The sequence below is a fragment of the Hermetia illucens genome, chromosome 5 (genome assembly GCF_905115235.1).
Source record: "Hermetia illucens chromosome 5, iHerIll2.2.curated.20191125, whole genome shotgun sequence".
Lineage (NCBI taxonomy): Eukaryota > Metazoa > Arthropoda > Insecta > Diptera > Stratiomyidae > Hermetia > Hermetia illucens.
Genome location: NC_051853.1, coordinates 111,746,004 through 111,764,731, shown reverse-complemented (window position 1 = coordinate 111,764,731; position 18,728 = coordinate 111,746,004). Strand labels below are relative to the sequence as shown.

Here is an 18,728-nt window from a genome sequence, read left to right as displayed (position 1 = left end):
TATACGAAATATTGTCCTCTATGCTGGCACAAAATTCGGAAGTCCTAGGAGGAATTTAGGGGGGGTTTTTCAGTAAATTTCTAAAAAGTAGTAATATACTATTAGTAAGTTTATTTGAGCAGATATCGGAATGGAACATATTTTGAGGCCTAGATTTCATCTAGGCGCACGATCTTGATTTTTTTTCGGATTTTTAGGTTGGGTAGTTTCCGAAAATGAGTCCTGTCTCACTTCAAGTGCGTACATTTTGGCTCCTTACTCACGCACTTCACAATTTATGCCAAAACTAATGTCAGTTTCAGTACAAATCGAGACCTTTCATTTGATACCCTACACAACTATATCCGGTGAAAAAAATTTTTGAATACCCCCTTTGCATGTATGGGGAGCCCCCCTTTAAACTCCACCTAAATTTATGCCACTCACTATATGCGTGGGATTTCATAGTTCCCATCTGTCCACCAAATTTCGTTCGGATCGGTTTAGCTGTTTTGGAGAAAAATGCCTGTGACAGACAGACAGACAGACATTGAATCGATTTTAATAAGGTTTTGTTTTACACAAAACTTTAGAAAACACCTAAGTAATTAATTCGGGAACAACAAAATTTATTTTCATTGTATCTTATGTGAGAGCTGTGAAAAGCTACGCGTGCAGTGTATGTTTTGTCCTTAAAGCGATAGTTTAGTCGGTTGAATGTCACCAGTTCCATTTGTTGACCTATGTACAAAACCTAGTCGTCTCCTAGTTGTTTGTCTTCACCTTCAGGCTTATCACTTACAAAGCAAGTATGAAAGTAATTGAACAGAAGCATATTCTCATCGAGAATGAAATTGGAGAAGAAATAATATTACACTTGAAGAAAAAACAATATTACACAATAATATTGCTTCTTATTTCATGAAAAAAATTGAGATTTGATACCAGAAACTATAGAAATGTTACAAAATCCTAAATTTATTTCAAGACACCCAAAATTGAATATTTAAATATTTCTTAACAGTTTGAAATAATTAAGGCTTGTTTTTTCTATTCGCCAGTGATATTTATTGATCTTGCAAAAACCGATATTTCACTTAAATTTCTTAAGGGGCTATATGTGTTTGGAACATCAAAAAAGTTTTTTTCAAAAATTTTCTGTAAGTACATTTTTAAATTATTATCTTCAACCAATACATCAAACAATTAAGTAACTCTTCGGAAGTAAAAAAAAATTATTATTGATAAGTTTTACAACATGGCAGCTGTTGGACTGTATAGAAAATCGTAGATTTTTCAAAGGTTCTTCGCGGCGAATTCTGCGAAATTTTTTTTGATGAACTACATAAGTTTAGCTAATGAAGTACACATGATTATCAATTCTGGATTTTTTTTCACAGAATTTATTTATTTAATGAGGACAATACACAGAAAGCAAATTCCTTATTACATATTGTCCTCAGACAAAGCTAGAGAGGGACATAGAGCTTAAAGGTAGAGAGGGACATAGAGTCAAAGGAACCAAGATGTTGGGCATTGTAGGACCGGCAAAACCTCGGGATCGGAGAGTGAAAGTAAATCTCGAGCTCCGCGAAGGGTACATCAAAACTGTCCGCATTACGTGTGTTATGAGACGAGGCGATACGGAAAGTAATATCCGAGTTGGCGGAGCAGTCCATCAGACCATTGCAGAGTTTGAAAAGAGTACACATATCAAGGAAGATACAGCGTTGCTGTAGGGAGGGGAGATTGAGGGTGCAGAGTCGTGACGGATAATCAACCCGTGGAAGGTTCTTTTTATAAAAGAGGGACCTGGTGAATTTGCGTTTTACAGCTTCGAGAGCGCGGCCGTCACGGATGCGGGGGACCAGACTACACAGCAATATTCAAGGATATTTTTGACAAGGAAATTGAAGAGTGTTAAGGAAGGCTGGATTGAGATAAAGTCGGACGAGGAACGTAGGATAAAACCAGACATTTTGGAAGCTCTATTGATGATGTCAACGAAGTGGGAATTGAAACGAAGTTTATCGTCGAATATTACACCCAGGTCTTTGAAGGAGATCAGTAGTGAAAGGGGTTGACCACTGAGAGAATAGGAAAAGGATGATGGGGAGGGTTTAAGGGAATAGCGCATCCAGTGGCATTTGTTGACATTCAGTGTTAGCTTGTTGACCGAACACCAACGGGCTAAATTATCAAGGTTGGATTGTAAGAGAGCACAGTCCAATGGAGACGAAACAGAGGTAAACAATTTAAGGTCGTCTGCGTAAAGCAAATACGGACAGGTGAGGATGGAGGCGAGGTCATTGATAAAAAACAGGAAGAGTAGCGGGCCAAGTATAGAGCCTTGGGAAGCACCAGAGGAAGGAGAGAAGGAACGAGATGAGTGACCATGAAAAGAAACTTTGCAGGAACGGTATGAGAGATAGGAGGAAAGCCAGGAGATGACTGAGGGAGGGAACTCTAGCGAAGAAAGTTTAGAGAGGAGAATGTTATGGTTAACGGTGTCAAAGGCTTTGGAGAAATCAGTATAAACAGCATGTACCTCCTGTCGTGAATTCAAGTGTTTAGCAACAAAGTTGGTAAAGACCAGAAGATTTGAAGCCGTTGATCTATGTTTCACGAAACCATGCTGCTCTTTGACAATGAGGTGACCGAAGTGCGCGGTCAACCAGTCGTTGACGTATCTTTCTAGTATTTTGGAGCAAGAGGAGAGAAGGGAAATGGGGCGGTAGTTCACAGCAAGGGAAAGGTCTCCGCTCTTGAGGATAGGAATGATAAGGGCCTCTTTCCAGAGACGGGGAAAGTAGCATTCGTCTAGACTTTTGTTGTAGATTATACACAGGGGGAGGGAAATGTGTTTTCTACAGTTAAGGAGGAAGAGATTAGGAAGCCCATCGGGGCCAGGTCCGACATTGGGGTCAAGGTTACCAATGAGGAACTCAACCTGTCCTATTATGTCAACCTGTCCTTAAACCTGTTTGTTTGAAAAGAAACATGTTCTGTTGAATTCGTTTTAAGTCAGCGTAATGTTACAGCGAAGGCTCCTACGTCCAGTATAAAAGACAGCTCATCAGGCGCCTGTCAGTAATTGAGACAGCCAAGCTGACCCACTTGCTGACAGATTTGGCGCTTGGCGACTGCTACTTCAATAGACGAAGCAGCTGGGTGGGGACAAGGAGCTACTGATGTCTTGTGACTTTAACAATTACCGAAGGGCACGCCAACCACCTAGCGTGTGCCAACGCAGTGTGGGACACGACCGCGGACAAGGTGCACACACACCCTCTGGTCGCGGATGTGTCGCACAAGACCGGCGACGTAGCAGAACTGAGGTGGCAAATAACCACACTTGCAGCCAATGGGACCACACGCGACGACGTCTACCCGAAGCGCAGCAACATGTCGCCTTACAGTCTAAGAACCCCTTAATTGACGTAGTTAGCTGTAGATACAGATACGGAGTATGGGTCCCCCTCGTCTCCAGACCCAACAAGCTTTTCCTCAGCAGCTGCAATTAACAGCAGCAAACTGCACGTTCATCGCAACTTACGGGTACACGCATTCGCACATTCCTCCAAAAGTATCGCAACATTACTATCGAATGTAGTATACATTACTATCGAATGTAGTATATCACAGCCAGTTAAGCATCATGTTCAGCACCATATTAACAGTACTGGCTTCCCAATTTTCTTCAACTGGCCCCAAAGCCCAATGGCCACCTTGTGCGGATTATAGACGCGTAAATTTTCAGACGATTCTGGATCTGTCCGCGTATTATTTAGCAAACTGTTGAGCTTTCTCGACCTTGAATCTCACCAGGGCTTGCTACCAAATCCCTGTAGCTCGGGAAAATATTCCGAAGACAACCATTCTGCGCATTATTTAGAAAACTGTTGTTTTCTCGACCTTGAATCTCGCCAAGGATTGCTACAAAATCCCTGTAGCTTGTGAAAATATTTCAAAGACAGCCGTTTGTACAACTTTAGGACTCCTCGAGTTTATACGGATGACTTTTAGCCTATACAGAAAGGCGCAAACCTTCCAGAGATTCATCCACTGTGTACTACGAAACTTGGAATTCCGTTTCATCTACTTGATGACATTCTGGTCGCCTGCATTTTTCAACGCCTCCTTGACGATAGCCCAATTCTTAACGTTGAAAAATGAAAATTTTTCCAGCAGCAAGTGAAATTTCTAGGCCATTCCATCACCCCTGATGGAATACAACCTGATACAGGACAAGATGCAAGTGATCGCCCATGAACATGAACGTGAATTCTCGCGCCAGAGAGTGCATCGCATGCCAAAAGTCTAAGTCACTAGGTATGCTAGTAAGGAAGTATTGTGAAGTGTAGTCCCTAAGTCAACAAAGTAACAAGTATTGACTCACGATCATTGATCGGTTTATGCGAAAAAAATGTTCTCCGCTACCACATCTGCTCAAATAAGGTTAATAATAATATATTTTGAAACTTTATTGCAAACCTCCCTAAAATTCATCCTAGATCCGTAAAACACAATAAGATAGGTTTCAATAGAAACATCGTTTGGTAGAAGTCCTAGTATTATTAAGAAAGTTATAGTGTGTCAAAATTTGCTCCTTTCGCATCAAATGACTACTCACTACGAGATAAACTGCCAGTGCGACACCGAATTGAGTATGAATATATTCAATGTATATACACTACGAGCTACATATAAGTGGAACCATCGTATGGCCAAGTTTTTTTACATCAATAATCATCTGCAGCGTAAAAAACCCTTGAATTTAAGTTTGTAGGGAGAATAAAAATGAGAATTTATAAAGTTGTATAAATTAAATTCCATAAGAATTTGCAAAAATAAAACAAAATGTTTCTCACATTTATGGCTTAGAAGCGGTAGATGTCTGGTTCCGCGGCCATGTGTTCAAGTTCTAGAATCTTTCGTTGTCAGCTAGGTATTTAAAACTAGTTAACTGTAATAGATAGCTAAAGCAAGACTGCACGTTCGTCAACCTACAAACAACCATTTGCCTACAGAAAAAAACAAATTATGGCGACTATCCTTTGCACGAAAGTATATTCACTGTTAAGTTAAAATGCTTTGAATCAAAATTCGAAAAAATAAATCAATCATCTTTGATGACCCTAAAACTTTTCAATTTAACGCAAATTATACAAATTTGTCGATGACAGAACCATGCGTTAAGATTATTTATTTTGTTCGTAGTTAGCTAATTGCATAGCATTGTTGTTAAAATGGTTCAAATTCAATATAAAATCATAGCGCGTTATATTCCCACTTGTTTGAAAACGAATACTTACTAAGTGAATTTTAAAACAAGATTACGATTGATTGATTATAATGCAGGAGCAATTAAAATTTGGTTTAAGAATTATGAATTTGTCCTTCTAAAGTAACCCATAGTCACCCAATTTCAAAGTAAACCTTTTCTTTAAGGAATTGAGGAGTCCTAAGTCCGCATACACTTGATGTCGGACCGGACCAAATGGAAAGCAATTTACCCCCACTCTTTCTGGTCCGCGGACTTTTCTGGGTTTAACATTCAAAGTTCAGAGCAGAGGTGAGGCAGCGTCTGATGAGTTGCCTCTGCCCTGATACGAAACCGTGCCCGCCCTCGTCCTTCTTATGATTTTTAAACCCCACTGTTACTCAAAACATCCAAGCCTCCGTGAGCAGTTGTTTGCGATGTATCATCAGAGTACGCTGTGGGTGGCTACAAAAATATTTGGCGCCGAACAATAGAGGAATAGTGCGGGCATCTCCGAGAGTCCCAGAGGGAACTGAAACACATTTCAGGGAGCCACGATCGATGACGCGCCATACCCCACCAAGCTCAATTGCTGTTACACTATGAAAGTAAAGCTGAATTAGACGCAATTGTTTAGTGTGAAGCCCTCTTTTTATTATATCAATATCTTTCTCCTCTTGCTGGAATATACAATTCCTATAATCTTATTGCACATTGCTTAACACCTACGTCCCAGCTAGTAACCTCGAGAAAGTTTCTCGGTGGAGAGCGAGATGCTGATGACCGGTACATGTTGGGACACATCCTTAAGGAGGTCGATGGGGTGATGGGAGCTCAGCTCTGCCAAGGTGATAGTTGCGGCGTGTATCAGGAGTCAGCCCCTTCGGGAGCGAGCCGGCGTTCGTAGACCACGTCGCCCCAAGCGAGCGCTGATCCGTTTGTGAGTTCCAAGATCAGCTAAGCCAAGGTCACGCCTCAAGGAACTAGGGTACGGGCTTTCTCTCCGAGGACATACTCGTTCCTGACTATTGCGGCCCACTCCCTTGCGCACGATGCGCTGGGAAGAACTTAAACAGAAAATAAAAACATAAATGAAGAGACCATGGAAAAGAAAAATGAGTTAGCTGCGGTTATACGCAGCACAGAAATGCGTCGCTCGCCCCAGCATCCAGCAAAGGACGCAGTAAGAGCTGAAAGACCCTACGAGGCATCTTTGTAGATGCGCAAACAAAGAAAAAGACTCGCAAAGTGATTCAGCATCTGCGACGCAGACGGTAACCCAGACAGTACCACGCAGTGGCGAAGAAAATACATTCTAGGGGTACTAGACAATACTTTCCACGTGCCGATCTATCTCTTACAGAGATTGAGGGATTATCTGAGAACCACTCCCTGGTCTATGAGACACTATAGGGTCAGTCAGTCCTAGGGGATTTACGTGAGTACCTGTCGTGGAGACTTAATCCTATGGTCCTCTTCAGACACGGATTGATTTTGTGACTACAATCAGAGCCCCGCTGTGACAAGCAACAACGGTACCAGTCTATACCAAGTGCATGGCTTAGCATTCATATTGGTGGATGCAAGAATTACCTAAATCTCTACCGAACTAAGGAGTACGGCACCCGTGTTTAAACGCAACACCACGCCGATGCCCGAAGATCTCTTCTCGCTTGAGCACAACCACAACCACCATGAAACTCCCACTAGGGGGGCCAACCGCAAATAACCGAGCTGTACTCACATACAACGGGAGTTCACCCGGAGTATGAGAGTCCAGGGGCTTTCCCGGTTCCCATGATACCAGTATACCCCTGGTAAGGTTTCGTGACCAATTGCCAGTTCAGATGAGTCCCCGTGTAGACTCGGATCTGATCGCCCTGATTAGGCCTTTGGAGCATTCGCCTACTATCACGGCCGGCAAGCCAATACGATATAGCGTCTCCCGGTGTCACCACTATGGAGGATCTCTTTGGCCATTTGGTTTTGTTTCAGCCAACAGGGTTGCCGCCCCGTCTTCCTCACTGCCACCTCTGAGCACCACGCTATAGGGTCAGAAGAGGAAGGAGATCACTTCAAGGCTAGTACAGGAATCCATCCTAGAGGACGATTCCTATGATAGTCTGCTTGGACTCGACACGCCAGGTCGTTTGAGAAACGGTTCCAGGCTAGCGTTCTTACGATAGGGACAACAAAAAACCATTTAGGTGTGTATAAGCATTTATCATACTTACAATTTTATATAATTCAGATTTGTAAAATTGTACTGCCCTGGATTAGAGAAAACTTCAAATGAGAATTATTTACAAAACTATACTCATATACGTATGTATATATCTAAGTAGCTGTGTTGAAACTTGTATACAGTTTTTACTTCACTGAGGCTAAATTGTTCACCATTTAGAACTGTAACATAAATGAATGCAGAAGGGACAAGGTCATACATATACGCATAGTCCTTAAATTATTTGCAATGTTCTTCTCACCGTTTCAAGTGAACATGCTGAGTTTGCAATTTTATTCATGAATACAATAGCAAAACTGGGTCAAACAATAGCTCTTAGCACGCTTTTGTTCTAACAACTTTCTTAATATTTCTCGAAAACAAGTACAAAATGAAGTTAACTTTTAAATGAACACAATACTTGGAATAGTACGCCCCTCATGCCAAAATCAATATTTATTACCTATATTTGTACAGTCGAAATTCGAATTCACTGCATGTTGTTTCAGTTATAATGCAAGAAGCCAATAATGTTCTACCATATATTTAAATGTTTTAAAATTACATTAAGCTTTAATGAATTTCACGAAAAATCTGCTTAACTCACATCTGCAGCTCATCAAAGCATCCAACAATCCATTATTACTTCGAACGATTTCTAGAAAGTATCATATTCCACATTTATTATAGGCGTCAAATATATTGTAAAAAGTGCATGTATCGTAGCACAAGTTGAGTCAACTCTTCAAAAAAAAAAAAAGATGGAATTTAATTGGAAATTAAACCATGAATTCAATGCGATTGGGTATAAAATCGTATTTGGAGCTACTCAGAAAGATAACGATGTTTGTATACGTACGGATTTTACTGATTGATGAAATCCCGGTTGTCTGTCAATATTCAGGCGTTGATTTTCAATTAGATATCCAAGGAAGAATAGTAGATAAGACTTAATAAAGTGTGGTTTAGAATCCGAAAGAGTAGAAATTTCAAATTGATAACTATTTATACGTGTGCAGGCGGATCTGTCCCTGAACTCCGCCATGCTATTTATATAGCATGCTGGCCCCAAGCCCAGGTAAAGGAGGAGAGTTTAAAGCAACGTACGTAAATAAAATGTTGAGATTAGGGAAAGAGATAAGTAAAATATGATTGGATTATTCCACTATGCTTAATCCTATCTGACAGGTCCCGCGACAGGCCGACCAAAGAAATGTATTCAATGCCAAAAACAAAACGATAGCGATGAGTCCTATGCCTTGGAGAAATGCTAGAGCGTTCACCTTAATCAACGCGGCAGGACGGGCCCCGGTCCTGTCGAGAAATGGGCAAGGGTTCTTGACGTATGGCGTCAGGAAGTAAGTAGTAATAGTCCGAGCAAAACCGAGCCGACCCCGCTTGTAAACGGGGCAAAGACTAAAGAAAAAGTAGAGGCGTATCTGTCTCTGAGAGCAAAATTGTAATAAACCAACATTTCGTTGCTTTAAAACAAAAAGGGTTAATGAGTAGTGTGCTATTAGTAAGCATTGTCGTACAGTCACTCTTTTACAGTCTGTTACATAACAGCGTGGTCACTGTTACACGTAGATAAAAAATCTAAGCGTCCTGTTTCTTTTTCTATGACATAGAGAGCACCTCAGTCCTTCATGCTTTTTGTAAAAAGTCAGCTCTCTGTCAAATCTAGTCTTCAATTGAGTGGTTTTTCGAAATGAGTGCTGTTTACGCCTCTCGCTTTGAGGCAATTTTTCTATGTTTGCATGAAAAAAGATCCAAATTAACGCAAACTGCTGCTGCGAAATTTATGGGAAAGTCGAAGCAGTTCGTTAGCAAGTGGATAAATCGCTATAAAAAGGTCGGTAACGTTGATGATTTTCCTGATCGCGGAAGTGCAAGCAAAGTCTCAAAAAAAGACGAAAAAAAGATTCTCGCATTGTTCTTGAAAGATCCAACTTTGACTTTACGTGGAGCTGCTGTGAAATTGAAAGCAAAAGGTGTTGACATATCTTACGGAACGATTCGCAGGCACTTGCTTGCCAATAAACTGAAATATCGCAGTACTTTGGAAAAACCAGTGAGTGCAAAACACGTTGAAAAACGAGTGGAATGGGCGAAGGAAAACTTGGACCGCGATTGGAGCAACATATTTTTTTCTGATGAATCCTCCTTCTGGGCATTTCCGGCAACCTCCACCAGTAGGATGCTTCAACGGACTGTAAAACACTCCGTCAAGGTCCATGTTTGGGGGTGCTTCTCAAACAAAGGTTTCGGTACTTTGTTCTTATTTACCGAGAATTTAAATACCGAAAAAATGAATAAAATATATCAAAAGGCTTTGTTGCCATCTGCTAAGCAATGGTATATCAAGAAAAATGAAAGCTGGATCCTTCAAGAGGACAACGATCCGAAACATCGGAGTCGAGCGTGTAGCGAGTGGAAGGCGCAAAACGGAGTTGTCACTTTAGATTGGCCATCTCAGTCACCGGATGCAAATCCCATAGAAAATGTGTGGGCTCTGATGAAAATGCAGCTTCGCAGACGCAAGCCATGTAATTTAGATCAACTTTCTCGACAAATTCGGAAAATTTGGAGGTCCTTCCGGTAGAATATGCAGAAAAACTAGTGGAAAGTATGCCCCGACGATGCCAGGCCATAATTGACAATGCAGGAGATTGGACTTGCTACTGAGCTATTTGCATTGAGTATTGACGACCAAATTATCAATAAATTTGCGAATTTTCGAAAAATCAATTGTTGTTATTGTTTAACAGTGACCACGCTCTTATGTAACAGATAGTAGTTTTTGAGGGATTTGGTAAATCTTGTAGGCATTCCAAATAAAATGCATGTATTATCCAAGAGATATTTCTATAATAATAAAGACATGTAATTATTAAATCATGACTATTTAAATTTAACATTTATAAAGCAATTTCTCTTTTCTTTATATCAGGGATTATTAATAAGTTAACGGCAACATACTTCCAATAAGGTTGCGATGATTAAATGACAAATCTGCATAGAATACAAACCTGTCTAATATATACTTTTCAAAAAACAACTATGTAGGATGAATATGTAAGTGCATACCTTGAGAAACAGTAGTACTTTCATTGCATTGCATTTAAAAGAACTATAAAGCGCATGCAATGAATCGTATTCAATACAATGAAAAGTGCTGACGTCGGAAATACACAATTAACAAGTGCATTCAATTTGGACGCTTCAATGGACGTTTGGGTGAAGGATAAGTTCAACGTTAAACGGAAATTTGAATCCAATTACATGCTTGCATTAAAAGCCAACTCGCCCATCAACCCCCACCTAAAGAGGTCAGTCGAGTATCAGCGAGTGGTTCATATAATTGAAACGCTTTCGAGTATTGAAGAAATGTAGGACGGCACATACAAACATGGTATCATGAATGAGGAGACGATATGAGTTACTTTAAGCATTTAAATGAGGTGAAATCTTTTCAAGATGAATATGTACTGAACTGTCATTTTTCTAATAGGCATCCGCCACATCTGAATATTATCAAGTCTTGTGTTTTTACATCTTCACTTTACGGTGGCAAGTTAACTGTACATTAACTTTAGATTTCAATCAAGATAGATTTCAATGTAAAGATACTCCCAACCAAAATGGTGCATTATATTCGTTAAGATATCATGTTCAACTTCCGAATTAAGCTGTTTTGTTCATGAGGTTAAGCATGATGAAGCATACTATGCAGATACTTGAAGGTGAATATTATCATAGCATGATTATGTGGGCGTATGGAGCTTTCACTTGAATGCAAGTTGAAGCCGTATACTGCATTTCTACAAGAACTGTATCTTCGTAAAGTTTCGAATGTAGGTCATATACCGCATAATACCACAAAGTTGAGTATGTTCCACAAACCTGTTTAAAATCATTATTCCGTCTAACACTTTCATGTATTTTAGCTTGTTTGAGATATTAGCATGCAAGAGTTTATCATGATTTAATATAATCGTCGATATTTATTCCTAACCGCTGATTCAACACTATTATGCAATAAACAATGGCGGACATTCTATAGTGCAATTAAGCTTGATTTGAATTGAGGAGAACTGCGGAATATTTCGATTTTACCGTTCTCAAAGATCATTTTAAGAGGAATTAATTGGTTTTCAATTCTAGAAAATAATCAACAGCAATACTAGCATTGTGCCACAGTAATCTTGAACTCCAACTGTTAATCCATTTGATTTTAACATAAAGTGAAGAAAAAAGAGTTCGTATACAGAAATGGAAAAAATAAAAATATAAGTTTAAATGTAGTTAATAGTTTCTCATGGTTTAGACATAAGGGAGGAGGACACGAGAAGCAATCCACATGAGAAGCGACTTATGTTTACACGTGTCGGTTTTATGAAAATGGACTAAGGCGTTTGCCGGATTTAAAAATTAATAATATAATAATAACCGCTAGGGCGACAATCCAATCGGATCAGGGCGTTGATGTGTGTTAGAGCACTTCATTCAAAACCATAACATTACACTACATGATACAAATCCCACCGAAATTGATTGTAATATTTGAACCGCGACCTTCGATACAACAGTGTTGTGATCCAGGTAAAACAGGTAAAACAACAATTTTTATTTACAAAAGAGCATCATAATAAACTTATGGCTAACTTAGGGACTACCTTAACAGTTAAACTTAATCTAAGGTATAATATAAAGCTTAAACTAACTTATTACTAACAGGTTATGTAGAAAAAAGAAAATATATACATTGCATTTTGGAGGAAAAGTTGGAAAAAACCTCCACTCGTTGAGCATTTATAAAAACGGGGTGGGAGTGGGAGGGAGAAAAGGACTGGGATAGGATGGGTGGGGTGCGGGGGAGGAATGATAATTAAAAGCTGGGACTCCTCCCAGCTTTTAATTCCCATTCCCATTCCAAAAACAGCTTAACCTTTTTTGGAGTCGGGATATTGTACTTAAGGATAGGATACAGGGACCAGAAGGCACCAGTTGCACGGCCTAGTGCCTTCGTTATATGAGGTACGTGGGAGAGGCGGGAGTTCATTGTCACCCCGAGGTAGGTGACTACTTTAACAGTGGGAATGGGCTTGTCGTGGATTGTGAGTGACAGTGATCTGGTGTCACTCCACATCTTCGGCGTCATCCTCATGTCTCCATGGAAAACGATGGTCTCACACTTGTCGGGATTTAGGGAAAGTTTCCAACGGGTGAAATAGTGGTAAAGTTCGCCCAAATAAGCATTGAGACGCGCTTCACCACGGGAGATGTCTTTGGTGGCCGTGTAGATGATTAGGTCATCCGCGTATTGGAGGATCTGGATGGGACACGGGTGTGGAGGTGGTTTGAGGATGTCTGCGGTGAACAGAGAGAAAAGGGTTGCAGACAGGACTGAACCCTGAGGAATGCCGGCGGGGCAAGTATAGGACGAGGAAAGGTGCTGCTGGATGTTGACTGAGGATTTCCACCCATCTAGAAAGCTAAGAATTAGCTTACAGAGGTGCGGATGGAAACTGAAGATTTCGGAAAGCTTGTACGTGAGTCCGTATTGCCATACGGAGTCGAAAGTTTTCCTTAGGTCAAGGAGACAGGCTATGGTGGGTGTCCTCCGATTGATGCCCAGGAGGATATCAGTCTTGAGGACAAGCAGTGCGTGCTCAACCGAGTGTTTAGTTCGGTTGGCGAATTGGAACTCGGGTAGAGTGTTGTTGGAAGTGCAATGCTCGTCTATGAGGGATTTGATAATCCGCTCGAAGATTTTGGTGGAGGAAGAAAGGATGGAGATAGGCCTGTAGCTATCAGGATTTAGTGGGTTAAGGTTCTTTTTTGGGACGGGGACTATGCGAGCATTTTTCCATTCGGTGGGGAAGTGGGCGTTGAGGATGCAGTGGTTGATGATCGAAGAGAGTGTGGTGGAAATGTTGGGGGCGCACTTTTTTAAAACTATGGAAGGGATTTTGTCGAGACCCACTGGTTTTTTGTTCTTGGAGGCTGCAATTGCAGCTTCCACTGAACTTGGGCTGACAAAGTGGATGGGAGAAACATCATTATATTCATCGGGATGGGCAAGGGGTTGAGAGAAAAGGTTTAGGTTGGGACTGGGTGGGTAAAAAGTTGGTGTGGATTGGAGTTTTCCTATTGCTTCGCTCACAACACTTTCGAAGTGTTGATCGCGAATGTGGAGGGTGCAATGGTGCGCTTGGAGGAAGTGGTCGGCTAGGATGTTCACCTTTTCGGGAGTTGAGATATTCTGTGTGAGGATGGTGGTTTGTTGGGAGGACTTACTTAGACGAGGACAAGTTGTTCTGAGTTCCCTGAAGCTATCAGGGTTCAGCTCTCTATTGGAGAGACGTTTGGGGAGATGGTTGGTGTAAAGGGTTAAAATTCTATTGCGGATTGACCTGTCAAGGGAAAGGATTTCGTTACGGAGAGGAGAGGATTGCGGAGAGTATCTATTCCACCCTGTTGTGATCTAACCGCACCCCAGCATATCTAATAGCAGTACCCACACTCAACGGACCGGGCTTGTGAATGTATTGGGGAAGCTTTTCCATGCACATCATAGACCAAATGTTACAACCTAAACGGTCTCGAAAATTTTAACAAATATTTACAAACATATTGGAAGTAATCTAATAAATCAATTTGAATTTTCCGCTGTTCGAAAAACCAACTAATTATACATTACTTGTTCGTTTCTCTCCCTAACATTCCACTGATAAGATGGCAGTGAAATGCGTCAGACAACGTGTTTTCTGATGGATTTCTGGTTTTTTTGAGTGACAAGCCATAATCAACTATTCCATTTATAAACACGAGACTATTATAAAATAAACCTTCTGAAACTTTGCAGAGGAATTGTCGAGGGAAGTGCACTTGCTTTGCACATTTGTGTAAAACAAAAAAAGCGATTCATTATCTGCTACACGCACTTTTCTCCGCAATGGCTAAACTAATTCAAACGAAATTTCGTGGATATGTGAGAACTATGAATCCCACACATACAGTGAGTGACATAAATTTACGTTGAGTTTGAATGGGAACTCCCCATACATGCAGAGGGGGATGCAAATTTTTTCTCGCCGAATATCGTCATCTGGAGTATCGAAGAAAAGGTCTCTAGTATTTTCCGAAGCTGATATTAGTTCTGACATAAATTGTAACCTGCGAAAGTAACGAGTCAAATTGTGCACACTCAAAGTGAGACAGGATTCACTTCAGGAAACTACATAACCCAAAAAACTGAAAAAATCAAGGTGATGTGCTTATACAAAATTTAGGCCTCAAAATATAATATATATAGATAACGTCCCATTACGATATCTGTTCAAATAAAATAATATACTACTAGCTTTTCGAAATTGACTGAAAAACCCCTTAAGTTCATCCTGGTCTAGCAGCAGCATAGAGGACAATATCGGGCATACTACTGTTCGTTTCAAGGAAATCCACATCTTAATATCGAAGTTATAGCAGTTCAAATGTATCAGTTTCGCGCGAATTTACTACATCTTAAGCCATGCAAATAATATAATGACGTTTTAATTAAGGAGAATGATTGACAATCCAGTGAAATATTAAAATGCTATTTATGAAGAATCTACTTCTCACTGGCCTTTTAAGGGTTGCGCAAAACAAAACCTTATTAAAATCGGTTTACTGTCTGTCCGCCTGTCTGTCACACGCATTTTCTCGAAAACGGTTATAGCGATTGACTCGAAATTGGGTGAAAAGGTGGAACCTGTGTGCGCTTACGCATACAGCGAGTTATATCATTCTACATCGAATTTAAGGAGGGGAGTGTCAAATGAAAAGCCTTATTTAGTACTTTCCGAAGCCGGTCTTAGCTTTGAAATTTGTTAGAAAGGTGGATGATGCCGGGGGTTGAAGTGATAATTTCTTTTACGAACCCATTCCCGGAAGCTACCCAGCCGAAAAATCTGAAAAAAAATCAATAGGCTGCCCCTACATGGTACCTAGGCTCCGAAATACCCTCCATACCGATATCTTTTCAAGAAAGTTAATAATAGCATATTACTATAGTTTTTAGTAATTTTAGTAATTAACCCTCTTTAAGTTCATTCTAGAGTCATTTTACAGCAATGAAGGCTATAATATAAATAATGATCCTACCAAGTTTGGTGAAAATCGCACTGTTTCTAACAAAGTTATAATAGTTCAAAGATGTCGCTTCTTTGCAAATTTAAGACGTCCACGAAAGTGGATATTCTCACATAACATATACATATATTACGTGCTACGTACTAATGGGGCAAATGTCGACTCAAATTTTTTTTTTTAAAGAAATACACCAAGCCTTTCACATCTGAAGCGTGTGACAGCTTCCGGTTTCCCGACTTGTTTGTATCTGTTGTAGATAAACTTCTTCATATTTGCAAATAATGTTTTACTCCTAGTGTGGAGCGTATGAGGTTGATTATTATCAATTTGGTGCTTTCCAGATCAAATTATTGGTATAAATTGCTTTTTAAAAAATAGGGGATAATTGAATTTTTAACTATGCGACTTATTTAGTATCAATCTGAATGAAAATTGGTAGTCAGTTCATATGCACGAATCGATAAGAAATTTCATATACTTGTTTATTTGCATATTTTTTGCATTCTCGCCACATTTAACGGAAACAAAAGAGAATTATAGATTCATATTGCTCGAAAATAGAAAAAACACCACTTGTTTCTGAATTGTATGCATATTTTTACAGAAAAGTTGGTTGAATTGAATTCCGTAGACGGGTTATGTATTTATATACATTTTACTTTAAATCTGCTTCATATTCGGGAAGTTTTGACACATTCTCCGTTTATCAAATTACAACATAAGAAAATCAAAATCCAGTTTCGCCTCCTTTAATCTTAATTACATCTTCCAACCGCTTTGTCAAGGGTTCGACCTTTTCACTTAATGCTTCAATAATGACAACCAAACTGTCCCGCAGAATTTCCTTATGTTTGGACACATTTACACGGTCATCCAGCATCAGTATTTTCGCACTTCCGTATCCCGTTTCGTACTTCCCAACTTGCATGAGCTCGATTCCTCTAATTTCTGCAGCCGTTTCAAATCTAATTCAAAGACACTTATTTTCCTACAGTCATGATCTTTTTAAGGTTTTTTGTGAAACAAAACCTTATTAGAATGGAGTCGATGTCTGTCCGTCTGTCTGTCTGCCTGTCACACCCGATTTATTCGTAAACGGCTGGACCGATTGTCACGAAAATTGGTAAGAGCGTGTGACCTGTTGTTCCCTTTACATACAACAAGTGGCGTCATTTTATTTTAAGTTTAAGGGGGCTCCCCATACATGTGAGGGTGCAAATTTTTTTTTTTTCATAAAATGTGGCCACGTGGGATATCAAATGAAAGGGTACTTTTCAAAACTGGTTCCATATTCGATATTGGGTGAAACATAGGCGAGTTAGGGCTCCAAAAATGACTTCCAAAAAGTGTAGCAGTTCTCGTTTTCAGGACCTATGCAACCGAAAAATCTGAAAAAATCGTAGTGGTACATCTTTACAAAATCTAGGCCTCAAAATATTAATACATCCGGTTCCGATATCTGTGCAAATAAAGTTAATAATAGGATACCACACATTTTAGAAATTTATCCGGCATCCACCCTTATGTCCATCCCAGAAGTACAAAATTTGGCATAGGTATAAGGGATAACATAGTGCACAATTTCGTCAAGTTTGAAGAAAATCCAATTATTAATAACAAAGTTATGGAGGGTGAAACTTTCCCATTTTTTTGTGAATTTCGTGCATTCTACAACGTGTATGACGTCATCATCCCATATCAATTCGTCAATACCACAACGAAGTAAGTTCACATGAATAGGGTCCCAAAGAATTATATTGTTTTAGATTTTTAGTCATTTGCATGTGAATATCAATTACTCCAAACAAACATGTGTGTCTGTAGGTATATTGTATATGCGTGCGGGTAGTGTCTAATTCAGATAGATATATATGTATATTAAACCAGTCGTGTTTAATGTACGTACTATATGTGTCCGGATAGCTCAGTGGTTAGAGCACTGGGTTGTCATACGGAAGGCCGCGGTTCAAATCTCGCTGGTGGCAGTGGGATTTGTATCGTGACTTGACGTCGGATGCCAGTCGACTCAGCTGTGAATGAGTACCTGAGTCAAATCAGGGTAATAATCTCGGGCGAGCGCAATGCTGACCACATTGCCTCCTACAGTGTTCTGTAGTGTACCGTTACGGTCTTGAATGAAGTGCTCTAACACACTTCAAGGCCCTGATCCAATATGGATTGTTGCGCCAACGATTATTATTATTATTATATATGTACATATGTAAACTTTTGTGGACGAAGCAAATCGGAAATATGGATACGATCAATTTGTATTCGCGAATATATATGTACAGTATTCGAAAATACGTAGTTTGTTTGTTTAGGGTGAGGAGAATATCTATATATGTCTAGTTTGGAAAAATATGAAGGATTATGTTGGGTTTGTACTTATATACGGATAGAAAAATGTGCGTTGAAATTTTTACATAAGATGAACACAAAACCTTTATACCCGAAGCGGGAGCTTCCGGTATCCCGACTTGCTTTTCCTTCTTTCCTGTATGTTTATAAAGTTTAAGGAAACATCACACTATCGAGTAATTTTTCTCTAATCTGCGAAGTCTTTCTCGGACATATAAAAACTCCTCCTTACAAACTACAATTCGCCTTTTGGCGTCCGAAACGGCCAGATGTTGTCGTGTAAGAACACAACGAAATGCGAATCGCACGGGGTAGTACTCAAGTTTTCCAAGCGATCTGCTACCAATTCAATGTACTTCAATCAACTGAAAGCACCATGAATTTTAAATTTTGGCAATTTGGCCAGCTTTTGAACACAGCGTACTCGATTCGATTTTTGTTATATTGGTAATGGAGAAAATGCACTCAATTTCCAAAATTTTATATTTTTGTCTAATTGCGTGTAGTCGTTAATTATGTCATAAGTTTGTAAAAAAAATTATGCTACCTCGTGCACCGGAAAACATGTTTTTGAGAAAATGCTTTTATTACTGTATGGCAGTGTCCGGGTTACTCAGTGGTCAGAACGCTAGACTGTCATAGTAAAAGGTCGCGATTCAAATCTCACTGGTGACAGACGGATTTGTATCGCGACTGGATGTCGGATACCAGTCGACTCAACATGAATGAGTATCTAAATCAAACCAGGGTACAATAATCCCGGTC

General features: G+C 39.8%; 1 protein-coding gene across 2 annotated transcripts in view; it reads right to left on the bottom strand.

Annotated features, from left to right (window-relative positions):
• The window catches only part of LOC119656596 (active breakpoint cluster region-related protein), a 101,514-nt gene that overhangs the window by 30,058 nt on the left and 52,728 nt on the right, over positions 1-18,728 (bottom strand). The window lies entirely within an intron of this gene.